The sequence below is a fragment of the Dendrobates tinctorius genome, unplaced genomic scaffold (genome assembly GCF_039654945.1).
Source record: "Dendrobates tinctorius isolate UK_male_01 unplaced genomic scaffold, ASM3965494v1 ptg000502l, whole genome shotgun sequence".
In the NCBI taxonomy this organism is placed as follows: domain Eukaryota; kingdom Metazoa; phylum Chordata; class Amphibia; order Anura; family Dendrobatidae; genus Dendrobates; species Dendrobates tinctorius.
In genome coordinates, this window is record NW_027362161.1 from 860,001 (window position 1) to 873,540 (window position 13,540).

The following is a 13,540-nucleotide window of genomic DNA, read 5'->3' on the forward strand; positions in this document are numbered from 1 at the left end:
ATGTAATTATAAATGTTTGATGTATTTTTTAAATACTGTAATAAAGATTTGTCTTTTATCTTTTTCACTACCTTGTATTGTGGTTGATGGCTACTCTATTTTCTTCTTTTATTGCATGATATTGGGAGTACTCCACTATCACTCGACTGGTCCTCATTATTGGTGGGGGAACTATTAATGTTGTTTAAATTGGTTCCTGGCTACATTCTGACAGTTATGCAGGTTTGGAACTTTTTTTCAATGTGTGTATGTATGTCTTTATGTCCGGGATAGGCATCTACACCGTCACAGCTACAGCCACAAAATTTGGCACAGTCACACGTCTGGACCCCGAGAGCGTCCTAGGCTATGTTGTGAGGAGAAATTTTAACCCCGCGCGTTCCAATTCACCAAACAATTTTGCCCCTATCTACATAATGGGGAAAAAGTGTGTGCGCATCAAGCCCCGCCCCTCATTATGATGTCATAATGGTTGCCATGGTGATGCTGATGTCATCATAGGATGCAAGCCCCGCCGCTCATTATGATGTCATAATGGTTGACTATGGGATGGAGGATGTGTGATGGGTATATGGGCACGGGACTATTGGATGGAGGATATGTGTGATGGGTATATGGGCACGGGACTATGAGATGTAGGATGTGTGATGGGTATATGGGCACGGGACTATTGGATGGAGGATGTGTGATGGGTATATGGGCATGGGACTATGGGATGGAGGATATGTATGATGGGTATATGGGCACTGGACTATGAGATGTAGGATGTGTGATGGGTATATGGGCATGGGACTATTGGATGGAGGATGTGTGATGGGTATATGGGCACGGGACTATGAGATGTAGGATGTGTGATGGGTATATGGGCACTGGACTATGGGATGGAGGATATGTATGATGGGTATATGGGCACGGGACTATGGGATGGAGGATGTGTGATGGGTATATGGGCATGGGACTATGGGATGGAGGATATGTATGATGGGTATATGGGCATGGGACTATGAGATGAAGGATGTGTGATGGGTATATGGGCACTGGACTATGAGATGTAGGATGTGTGATGGGTATATGGGCACTGGACTATGGGATGGAGGATATGTATGATGGGTATATGGGCACTGGACTATGGGATGGAGGATATGTATGATGGGTATATGGGCACTGGACTATGGGATGGAGGATATGTATGATGGGTATATGGGCACTGGACTATGGGATGGAGGATGTGTGATGGGTATATGGGCACGGGACTATGAGATGTAGGATGTGTGATGGGTATATGGGCACTGGACTATGGGATGGAGGATATGTATGATGGGTATATGGGCACTGGACTATGGGATGGAGGATATGTATGATGGGTATATGGGCACGGGACTATTGGATGGAGGATGTGTGATGGGTATATGGGCATGGGACTATGGGATGGAGGATATGTATGATGGGTATATGGGCACTGGACTATGGGATGGAGGATATGTATGATGGGTATATGTGCACGGGACTATGGGATGGAGGATGTGTGATGGGTATATGGGCACGGGACTATTGGATGGAGGATGTGTGATGGGTATATGTGCACGGGACTATTGGATGGAGGATGTGTGATGGGTATATGGGCATGGGACTATGAGATGAAGGATGTGTGATGGGTATATGGGCATGGGACTATGGGATGGAGGATGTGTGATGGGTATATGGGCACTCGACTATGGGATGGAGGATTGTGATGGGTATATGGGCACGGGACTATGGGATGGAGGATATGTATGATGGGTATATGGGCATGGGACTATTGGATGGAGGATATGTATGATGGGTATATGGGCACTGGACTATGGGATGGAGGATATGTATGATGGGTATATGTGCACGGGACTATGAGATGGAGGATGTGTGATGGGTATATGGGCACGGGACTATGGGATGGTGGATATGTGTGATGGGTATATGGGCACGGGACTATGAGATGAAGGATGTGTGATGGGTACATGTGCACGGGACTATTGGATGGAGGATGTGTGATGGGTATATGGGCACGGGACTATGGGATGGAGGATATGTATGATGGGTATATGGGCATGGGACTATTGGATGGAGGATGTGTGATGGGTATATGGGCATGGGACTATGAGATGAAGGATGTGTGATGGGTATATGGGCATGGGACTATGGGATGGAGGATTGTGATGGGTATATGGGCACGGGACTATGGGATGGAGGATGTGTGATGGGTATATGGGCATGGGACTATGGGATGGAGGATATGTATGATGGGTATATGGGCATGGGACTATGGGATGGAAGATGTGTGATGGGTATATGGGCACTCGACTATGGAATGGAGGATATGTATGATGGGTATATGGGCATGGGACTATGGGATGGAGGATGTGTGATGGGTATATGGGCATGGGACTATGGGATGGAGAATATGTATGATGGGTATATGGGCATGAGACTGTGGGATGGAGGATGTGTGATGGGTATATGGGCACTCGACTATGGGATGGAGGATATGTATGATGGGTATATGGGCACTCGACTATGGGATGGAGGATATGTGATGGGTATATGGGCACGGGACTATGGGATGGAGGATATGTATGATGGGTATATGGGCACGGGACTATGGGATGGAGGATAATTATAATTTGCTATAACTAACCACAGTTAGTTACTATGCCCGTGCAGCACCGGGCTCTTCAGCTAGTATATCATATATCAGATGATTATTATAATAGATATACTACAGGGTTCAGCACCTGAAGAGGCTATACTACAGGGGCTACACCAGAGGAGGCCATACTACAGGGGCTACACCAGAGGAGGCCATACTACAGGGGCTACACCAGAGGAGGCCATACTACAGGGGTGTACACCAGAGGAGGTTATACTACAGGGGTGTACACCAGAGGAGGTTATACTACAGGGGTGTACACCAGAGGAGGTTATACTACAGGGGTGTTCACCATAGGAGGCTATACTACAGGGGCTACACCAGAGGAGGACATACTACAGGGGCTACACCAGAGAAGGCCATACTACAGGGGCTACACCAGTGGAGGCCATACTACAGGGGCTACACCAGAGGAGGACATACACTACAGGGGTCTACGCCAGAGGAGGTTATACTTCAGAGGCTATACCAGAGGAGGACATACTACAGGGGTCTATGCCAGAGGAGGTTATACTACAGAGACTGTAACAGAGGAGGACATACTACAGGGGTCTATGCCAGAGGAGGTTATACTACAGAGACTATACCAGAGGAGGACATACTACAGGGGTCTATACCAGAGGAGGTTATACTACAGAGACTATACCAGAGGAGGACATACTACAGGGGTCTATGCCAGAGGAGGTTATACTACAGAGACTATACCAGAGGAGGACATACTACAGGGGTCTACGCCAGAGGAGGTTATACTTCAGAGGCTATACCAGAGGAGGACATACTACAGGGGTCTATGCCAGAGGAGGTTATACTACAGAGACTATACCAGAGGAGGACATACTACAGAGGTCTACATTAGAGGATGCTGTACTACAGAATTCTACATCAGAGGAGGCCATACAATAGGGGTCTACACCAGAGGAAGCTATACTACAGGGTCCTGCACCAGAGGATATATTACCGGAGTTTGCACCAGAGGAGGCCATACTACAGAGGTCTACACCAGAGGAGGCCATACTACAAGGGTCTACTCTAGAGGAGGCTATACTACAGGGGTCTACACTAAGGGAGGTTATACTACAGGGTCTACACTAGAAGAGGCCATACTACAAGGGTCTACACTAGGGATATTATAGTACAGGGGTCTACACCAGAGGAGGTCATACTACAGGGGTCTACACCAGAGGAGGTTATACTGCAGGGGTCTACACCAGAGGAGGTTATACTGCAGGGGTCTACACCAGAGGAGGTTATACTACAGGGGTCTACACTAGAGGAGGCCATACTACAGAATTCTACATCAGAGGAGGTTATACTGCAGGGGTCTACACCAGAGGAGGCTATACTACAGGGGTCTACACCAGAGGAGGCCATACTACAGAATTCTACATCAGAGGAGGTTATACTGCAGGGGTCTACACCAGAGGACGCTATACTACAGGGATGCACACCAGAGGAGGCCAAACTTCAGAAGTCTACACCAGAGGAGGATGAACTCTCAGAAGTCTCCACCAGAGGAGGCCATACTACAGGGGTCTACACCAGTGGACGGTACACTGCAGGGGTCTACACCAGAGGAGACTATACTACAGGGGTCTACACTAGAGGAGGCCATACTACAGAATTCTACATCAGAGGAGGTGATACTGCAGGGGTCTACACCAGAGGAGGCTATACTACAGGGGTCTATGCCAGAGGAGGTTATACTACAGAGACTATACCAGAGGAGGACATACTACTGGGGCTACACCAGAGGAGGCTGTACTACAGGGGTCTACATCAAAGGATGTTGTACTACAGAACTCTACATCAGAGGAGGCTATACAATAGGGGTCTACACCAGAGGAAGCCATACTACAGGGTCCTGCACCAGAGGTTATATTACCGGAGTCTACACCAGAGGAGGCCATACTACAGAGGTCTACACCAGAGGAGGCCATACCACACAAGTCAGCACCAGAGGAGGCTATAGTTCAGAGGTCTACACTAGAGGAGGCTATACTACAGGGGTCTACACTAGGGAGGTTATAGTACAGGGGTCTACACCAGAAGAGGCCATACTACAGGGGTCTATACCAGTGGAGGTTATACTGCACGGGTCTACACTAGGGAGGTTATAGTACAGGGGTCTACACCAGAAGAGGCCATACTACAAAATTCTACATCAGAGTAGGTTATACTGCAGGGGTCTACACCAGAGGAGGCTATACTACAGGGATGTATACCAGAGGAGGCCAAACTACAGAAATCTACACCAGAGGAGGATGAACTCTCAGAAGTCTACACTAGAGGAGGCCATACTACAGGGGTCTACACTAAGGGAGGTTATACTACAGGGTCTACACTAGAGGAGGCCATACTACAGGGGTCTACACCAGGGGAGGTTATACTGCAGGGGTCTACACCAGAGGAGGCCATACTACAGAATTCTACATCAGAGGAGGTGATACTGCAGGGGTCTTCACCAGAGGAGGCCATACTACAGAATTCTACATCAGAGGAGGTGATACTGCAGGGGTCTTCACCAGAGGAGGCTATACTACTACAGGGGTCTACACCAGAGGAGGCCATACTACAGAATTCTACACCAGAGGAGGTGATAGTGCAGGGGTCTTCACCAGAGGAGGCTATACTACAGGGGTCAACACCAGAGAAGGCCATACTACAGAATTCTACACCAGAGGAGGTGATAGTGCAGGGGTCTACACCAGAGGAGGCCATACTACAGAATTCTACATCAGAGTAGGTTATACTGCAGGGGTCTACACCAGAGGAGGCTATATTACAGGGATGTACACCAGAGGAGGCCAAACTACAGAAGTCTACACCTGAGGAGGATGAACTCTCAGAAGTCTACACTAGAAGAGGCCATACTACAGGGGTCTACACCAGAGGAGGTTATACTACAGGGACTACACCAGAGGAGGCTATACTACAGGGACTATACCAGAGGAGGTTATACTACAGCGACTACACCAGAGGAGGCTATACTACAGGGGTCTACACCAGAGGAGGCTGTACTACAGAACTCTACACCAGAGGAGGCTATACTTCAGGGGTCTACATCAGAGGAGGCTGTACTACAGAAGTCTGCACCAGAGGAGGCCGTACTACAGGGATCTACACCAGAGGAGGCTATACTTCAGGGGTCTGCACTACAGAAGTCTGCACCAGAGGAGGCTGTACTACGGGGCTCTACATCAGAGGAGGCTGTACTACAGGGGTCTACGCCAGAGGAGGCTATACTTCAGGGGTCTACACCAGAGGAGGCTGTACTACAAGGGTCTACACCAGAGGAAGCTATACTACAGGGTTCTGCACCAGAGGTTATATTACCAGAGTCTACACTAGAGGAGGCCATTGTCACGGTCACTGTGAGTCTGGACGCAGATGTTACCGCAAGGCGAACCCATAACACACGTGACCCTGGATACAGCGCCTCCAGTGGGGCGAATTTAAATAATAAAACGTGCAGATGGATACACCGCCTCCACCTGGCGAATTTAGGTATTACACGTTAATATAAATTCTGGAAACCCCGCCTCCAGTACGGCGAATTTAAATAATAAGGGGAACCTGGGAAACATTAACAATGGTGGGCCCTGCGATAGGGAAAAAGGAATTGGAGACCTCCTGAGCTCCCCTGAGCCAGTGTCCCTGCACTCCTAACGTTCCCTATGCCGGTTCCGCACCGGGCGCCGCACGCGTACCTCAAAGCCCTTGCTCGCCCTGAACCTAAACCCTCACTAGGGAGTAGGCCGGTGCGGAAACTAATCCCACCACTGCACTAACAACACACATGAGGAAAGAGACAATACAGGGGGACACCACTTAGCTTTATGCTCTGTGCTTATGCTCCTGCAACAGAGCCCTCCACCTGCGTGCATCTTCTCCTCCACCCGGATCCATCACCATAACAGGATCCTTCACCATAGTGCAGCCTTGGAGCAGAGTCCACCACCAGTTGCTGCTGCTTAGTAACAGAGTCCCAAGGATGAGTTCAGCTTCTGACACGAAGTCAAGCATGCTTGAGTCCAGCTCAGCAGCCAAGTCCCACATGGTGAGTGCCACTCTCCATAGTCGCCACTCCACCAGTCCATGCAGACACTTCCTGCTGACACCATCACTGCGACCCCACCACGCCATGCCAGCCCTTCGTCCAGACACCATAGCTGACACACGTCCCCCCTGGCTAAGCTGCACAGGACTCCTCCTCAGCTCCATCCTTCCACCAGGCTCTCACAAACTCAGAATCAAAGAATGAATCAATATCACCCGCCGTGATTACACACCCTGAGACTCATTTATAGAGCCCCACACCTGAATCATAATTACAGAGAACTTTAAACTGAAAACCTAAGGTGCATACCACTAACCACCACCGGGGACAGTCAAGTCACCTTGGCAACTTGCCAAAAGGAAAAAAGTTCACTCAGTGCTTTTAAAACTGTCAGATCACTTCAGATCATGACAGCCATATTACAGAGGTCTACACCAGAGACAGCCATACCACAGAAGCCTACACCAGAGGAGGCTATACTACAGAATTCTACACCAGTCGAGGCTATACTACAAGGGTGTACACAAGAGAAGGCCATACTACAGAAGTCTACACCAGAGGAGGCTGAACTGTCAGGGGTCTACACTAGAGGAGGCCATACTACTGGGGTCTACACCAGAGGAGGTTATGCTACAGGGGCTACACTAAAGGAGGACGTAATACAGAGACTATACCAGAGGAGGCTATACTACAGGGTTCTAAACCAGAGGAGGCGATACTACAGGGGCTATACCAGAGGAGGCGATACTACAGGGTTCTACAGCAGAGGAAGCGGTTCCTCAGGGGTCTACACCAGAGGAGGCCATTCAATATGGGTCTACACCAGGCGAGGCTATAATACAGGAGTCTACAGCAGAGGAAGCTTCAGGAGTCTATTCCAGAGAAGGCTATAATACAGAGGTCTATACCACCAGAAGAGGCTATACTCAGGGCCGGTGTTTCCACCAGGCAGACCAGGCAGATGCCTGGGGCCCCCACCTACAAAGGGGGCCCCCTGCATCTGCTGCCCATTTATGAAGTGCCCAGAGGGTGTACAGCAGTGAATAATGCTGTGCATTGCTCTGAAGTCTTGGAGCGTCTCTCGCAAAGCCCCTTGAGCCCCCCTGTCTCTTTCTCCCTGCAGTCAGATTAAAAGTTGAGAGTGAGGGGGAGGGTCCGATTACAGCACAGTGACAGTGCAGGACAATGCCTGAAGCTCTGTCTCCTCCTGAGTCCTGATCATGGCTGCACCTAGCACTGTCCTGAGAATGGATATGCCTAAATGAAGCCGCAGAACCTGGTAAGAGCAGCAATAACAGGTCAGAGTGCAGTGATTTACTCACTGTGGTCCGGAGCTCTGTGCTGATCGCTGCAGGATCAGGATTCACAGCCACACAGCAGTGATCAGCATCAGCTCTGACCACACTCACTAATCCCTGCTTGTATTGTGACAGGGCGACCTCCTGTCACTGCTGCCTGGATGACACAAGACAGGGATACGGTCTGCTGAATCAGGGGATTTATGACATAGCAATAAATGAATTCCCATGTGAAATAATAAGGGTAAACCACACACATACATAGTACAGGTGTGCATAGGAATCAGCGTTTTGGTGCATTTTTTTTGCAGCCAAAGCCGGCTCTCTTTGTAGTAAAAACACTGCTTTCAAAACGCCTATTTTTTAGGGTATGTGCAGACTATCCGCAAATGGCAGCACTTTGGACGCAGCGGACATGTGCTCTGTCTAAAGTGCTGCCACCTTACGCAGGTGATTCCACATGTGTTCATTGAACCGTACGGAATCACCGCGTCCAATACATTGTACGGGTGAGATTTCTCTTGCGGAGATTCGCATCTATGCAAGATAAATTGACATGCAGGGGTCTGGAAAGAAGCGCTGCATGTCTGTCTCTGCGGGTGAGGTGCGGGCGTGTGTGCACGCATAGTGGACATGGAATTTCTAGAAATCCCATCCACTATGCTGTAACATCTGGCTGCTGCGCGTTGGATGCTGCGGATGTACGCCGCATCTAGAGTTTACTGATTGTGGACACAGACCCTAAGGCTGAGTGCAGACGGAGTTTTGAACCCTGTGGATTTTTCTGTGCAGAATGGAATTAAACCGCAGGTCAAATGACCTGCATTTTTCCTGCGGATTTCTTCCATTTTTCACGCGGTTTTCATGTGGTTTTTGTGCGGTTTTCCATTGCGGTCTTCCCCCTGCGGATTTGGTAACAGGGGAGATAGAAAACCGCACAAAAGAAGTAACATGCTGCGGATTTTGTACCGCAGGAAAACCGCGCGGAAAAATCTGCAGCGTCTGCACAGCGTTTTTTTTTTTTCATTCATTTTAAAGGTACTGTACATCACAATGCGGATATGCAACGTTTCTGCGCAGTAAAATCCGCTGCGGAAACGCTGCAAATCTGCATCGTGTGCACATGGCCTAAGAGCTTTGCTGTTTTTTATTTTACAATGTGCATTTTGTCTACAGTACATGTTTAATAAAGTTCGTTTTATTCATCAAAAACGCAGCGCAACACAACGTTGCGACATTTGCAGCTTTTCTTAAACGTTTTCATTGCTTTCTACGGGTGAAAAAAATTGCTGAAAGAAGTGACACGCTGCGGATTTATAAACACTGCAGTCGTGAAATTCAGTCAGGAGAAAATAAAAGGGTGTGCAGGAGATCTCGGAAAATCTCAGTCTTTGCTTGTGCTATAAAATGCCGTAAACTTCTTATTTGCAGAAGAAAAAGCTGCAGAAATTCTGCATATGAACACGGTCAAAAGCTGCTTTATAAAGTGCCAGCGAAACATATGAGATTTCCGAATTCTCCTGCATGCGCTTAAATCTGCAGCGTGTCACTTCTTTCAGTGTGTTTTCACCCGTAGAAAGCAATGAAAGAATAAAAAAAAAACTGCAGATATTTCAACGGCATTTTTCGCTGCAATTTTTTAAGTGGTTTTGGTGAATTAAACTATTAAGTCTCATTTACACGTTCAGTACTTGGTCAGGATTTCACATCAGGATTTGTAATGCAGAAACAGCAGTGGAGCAATCAGAGGAAAAGTATAGTAGAAACACGTCACCACTTCTGGATTTCTCACCCGCCTGGTTTTGACTTGCATATACTGAACGTGTGAACGTGGCCATTAACATACTGTAGACAAAGCAAACATTCACACTTTAAAAAAAGCTGAAAAAAGTGTAAAGAACACCAGAAACAAGCTGAAAAACAGGTGTTTTGAATGCAACATTTTTACTGCCAATAGAACATGTTTTGGCTACTGAAAAAAATGCATGTGAACATAGCCATAGCGTTTCAGAGTAAGATTATCTGTGGTGTTACATAGGACTACAGGTGACATCTACTATATTATCTGTTCTCCGAGAGTTATCTCTGCTCTCTCTGGTGTTACATAGGATAAGGTCACAGTCATATGACTGGTCTTGTGAGCCAGGGAGGGCTTCTGTTCTGGAGTGTGTTGTGCATAGAGGGAATTATATGGCGATCGGTACACAGCCCCTTCTGAAACGACAGGTGGGCATGGTGGCTGATTCGCAGCGCGGGAAAACTGCAATCCCGGCCGGGATAGCGGGTGGGAGTGTCAAAATTGGACTGTCCCGATGGATCCAGGACAGTTGGGAGCCCTGCTGTGTTATCTGCAGTGTTAAAAAAACAAATTAAAGGGAATCTGTCACCTACTTTTGGAGGGCTATTTAAATGAGGTCGGTCCGGTCCGATGGGTGGTGTTTCCGATCTTGCCGCCTCCCCATCCTTGGCAGCCGTCCGCAGTTTTTTCATGAATAGGAGTAGGTGTCCACCATTTTTCGTGCATATGCTAAGCATTCTTGGCTCGCGCATGCGCAGTATGCTTTGCCCAACTGCGGGCAAAGCCGAAAAGCCTGACTGCGCATGTGCCGCTTAATTGGGCCCAGGAACACAGCAAAATACTTCTGGGGCTTAGTTAACTGGCACCTGCGCAGTCAGGCTTTTCATTTTTGCCCGGAGTTGGGCAAAGCTTACTGCACGTGCACGAGCCAAGAATGCTTAGCGCACACGCAAAATATGGCGGACACCTAATCCTATTCATGAAAAAACTGCGGCCGGCGGCAAAGGATGGGGAGGCAGCAAAGATCGGAAACACCGCCCATTGGACCGGACCAACCATTGGACCGGACCGACCTCATTTAAATAGCCCGCCAAAAGTAGGTGGCAGATTCCCTTTAAGAGGGGGTTGGGGGACAACGCTTTGTCTTGGGGTTGGGCCCCCCAATCTTTTCTGACCCTAGCAATGCTCCTGTGTAATGCTATTAGTGGAAGACCCATTGGCTGATATAAAGCCCCTGAATATGGGGACCACAGTGCCAGCACTGGCTCCAGGCCCCTCTGCCACCTGTATCCGCATCCTGCTCATGTATTGTAACCTAAATGTGTGTTTTTACAATGTTACCATTTGGGGCCCCACTTTAAACTTTTGCCTAGGGCCCCACTTTGTCTAAAACCGGCCCTGGCTATACTACATGGGTTTACCTGGCAGTGTTCCAGTATTTCTCTACTTACCAGGCGGTATTCCCTAATCTTGCTTGCCCCATCTGGTGGTAATTCTGCATGAGCGTCTACCATCTGAAGGTAAGACATCATACATCATCTCTCTACATCTGGAAGTAAGTTTCTCTTTTCTATGTATGTGCTTGCTAATTGTCCCCATCATTCTTTGCACATCTTGCAGTTGTCCCTCATCTCTCCTTCCATGTCTGGTAATAGTCTTTCTTTTCTCTCTGTTTGCTGTGTAGTACTTCCTAATATGTCTCTTTTTTAATCAGTAGATCTGTCTCTCTACCCTTATGTCAGTAAGTCCAACTTTACTCTCAGCTTACCTGGTAGCAGTCCTGTGACTTTCTCCACACCTCTTCACAGTCGTTTGTCTTTCTCCACACTTTGTAGTAGTCCTTCTTCTTTCTCCACACCCGGTCACAGTCCTTCGACTTTATCCACACCCAGTCTCAGTCCTTCTTCTTTCTCCACACCTGGTCTCAGTCCTTCTTTCTCCACACCTGGTCTCAGTCCTTCTTTCTCCACACCTGGTAGTAGTGCTTTGACTTTCTCCACACCTGGTCTTAGTCCTCAGTCAGTCTCTTTTTTGTGTCACCTCTCGGAAGTCTCCGGGTCTTTGACTGCTCTGGTGACTACTGACTGTGCAGTCATTATAATGTGAGGGTGTATCCCGCGTATTTAAGCTGTGCGGTTTCTCATCCCACCTTCTCCCACTTTGACTGCCCATCTCCGGTCACTCAAGCAGTTCAGGATTAGTCATTGTTAGATCAGATTTCTGCAGAATCTGTCTATTGCATGATTCTCTTATTGCATCAGTCTTTAGAGATAGACAAGTTCTTCTGATGTCGTACTGAACTCATGAGCATGCTCTTCTGTGCCCAATACCTGTGTGCTTGCCTCTATATACCAGTGCCCCTTCTATACAGGGGACACATAACCTTATAGAGAGGATGATACGAATACACATCTAAACAGAGCGCATGGGACTCGTAGTGGTGCTGGAGAGTTTGTCATCCCTTCAGAATTTGCTACATTTCTGCCTAAATTTCACCTAAAAGTTCTCTGTCAGTCATTCCTGCGCGTGCCAAAATTTCAGTTTTTACCTTGGCATACTCCTGCGCATTCTGTTATGCCAAATGATAGTGGGCATCCTGGGGCTCACCAGTCCATGGGGGGCCAGCACCTCCACCCACTGCTCTGGTGGTAGCTTCTCACGCTCCGCCACCCACTCACACAGTCAAAAATGCCTCCACATCATCACTCGGGGTCAATTTTTGCATAGCTCGTCTTACCGTCTTCCGGATGTACGTGTCGTCAACTGGACATGGGGGAGGGGCTGTGACCTTCCACAAACCGCCTCTGCCAGCATGTCAATCTGCTTCTGAGGCTGCTGCTATGCAAGCAGCTTACTAGACCCTTGTTGCGCCATCTGTTGCTGTTGTGCTTGTAGCAGATGTTTTAGCAGGTCCTCCATCTTGCCTCACGCCGTACGCTGACTTGTGGCCCACGTGTTCACTGGAAATGCTCCCTGCACTTCTAACACCACCTGTAGTAGATCGGCTCATTCGGCTGCACGCGGAGGCAGTCGTGGGAACACTGCGCCTTTAAGAATGCACTTGGTTTATTAGTTACAGCATAAACCAAGGTTTAAGGACAAAAAATAAACACGGCCCTCTGGGCAAAACATCGAAACAAAACACGGCCCTCTGGGCAAAACATCGAAACAAAACACGGCCCTCTGGGCAAAACATCGAAACAAAACACGGCCCTCTGGGCAAAACATCAAAACAGCAGCGCTACGTGCAGTCCTTGCACTACTGGGGTCAGCCCACACAGGGTCTCCTGGAGCCTTCCTTTCCAGGCCCTCAAAAGCCCAGACGACCCCTGGAGCTCAGCTATTTAAAGGGAATCTGTCAGCCCTTTTTTGAGATATCATATAATGATATCACACAATTGTGTGTCACATCAGGATTCTCTTAGGACTTTTCCTTCCCCCTGACCCCGCACCTTTCATGCATAAATACCTTGTTTATATCGGCTCAGATGTATGTAAACTGCCGCGGTCCAGTCCGATGGGCGGGGCTTATTCACCTGCTCCCCCCCTCCCTGTCTTGCTCTACGCATTTTTTCTTGTGTACAGCAAGACAGGGAGGGGGGGAGCAGGTGAATAAGCCCCGCCCATCGGACTGGACCGCGGCAGTTTACATACATCTGAGCCGATATAAACAAGGTATTTATGCATGAAAGGTGCGGGGTCAG

General features: G+C 48.4%; 1 protein-coding gene across 1 annotated transcript in view; it reads right to left on the reverse strand.

The window, feature by feature from the left end:
* Positions 1-12,008, reverse strand: part of LOC141078095 (asialoglycoprotein receptor 1-like) — a 125,113-nt gene extending 113,105 nt beyond the window's left edge. The window contains exon 1 of the mRNA XM_073564930.1: positions 11,605-12,008. The gene's annotated coding sequence lies outside the window, so the exon portion shown is untranslated. The remainder of the gene's footprint in view (positions 1-11,604) is intronic.
* Between the last annotated feature and the right edge of the window lie 1,532 nt (positions 12,009-13,540).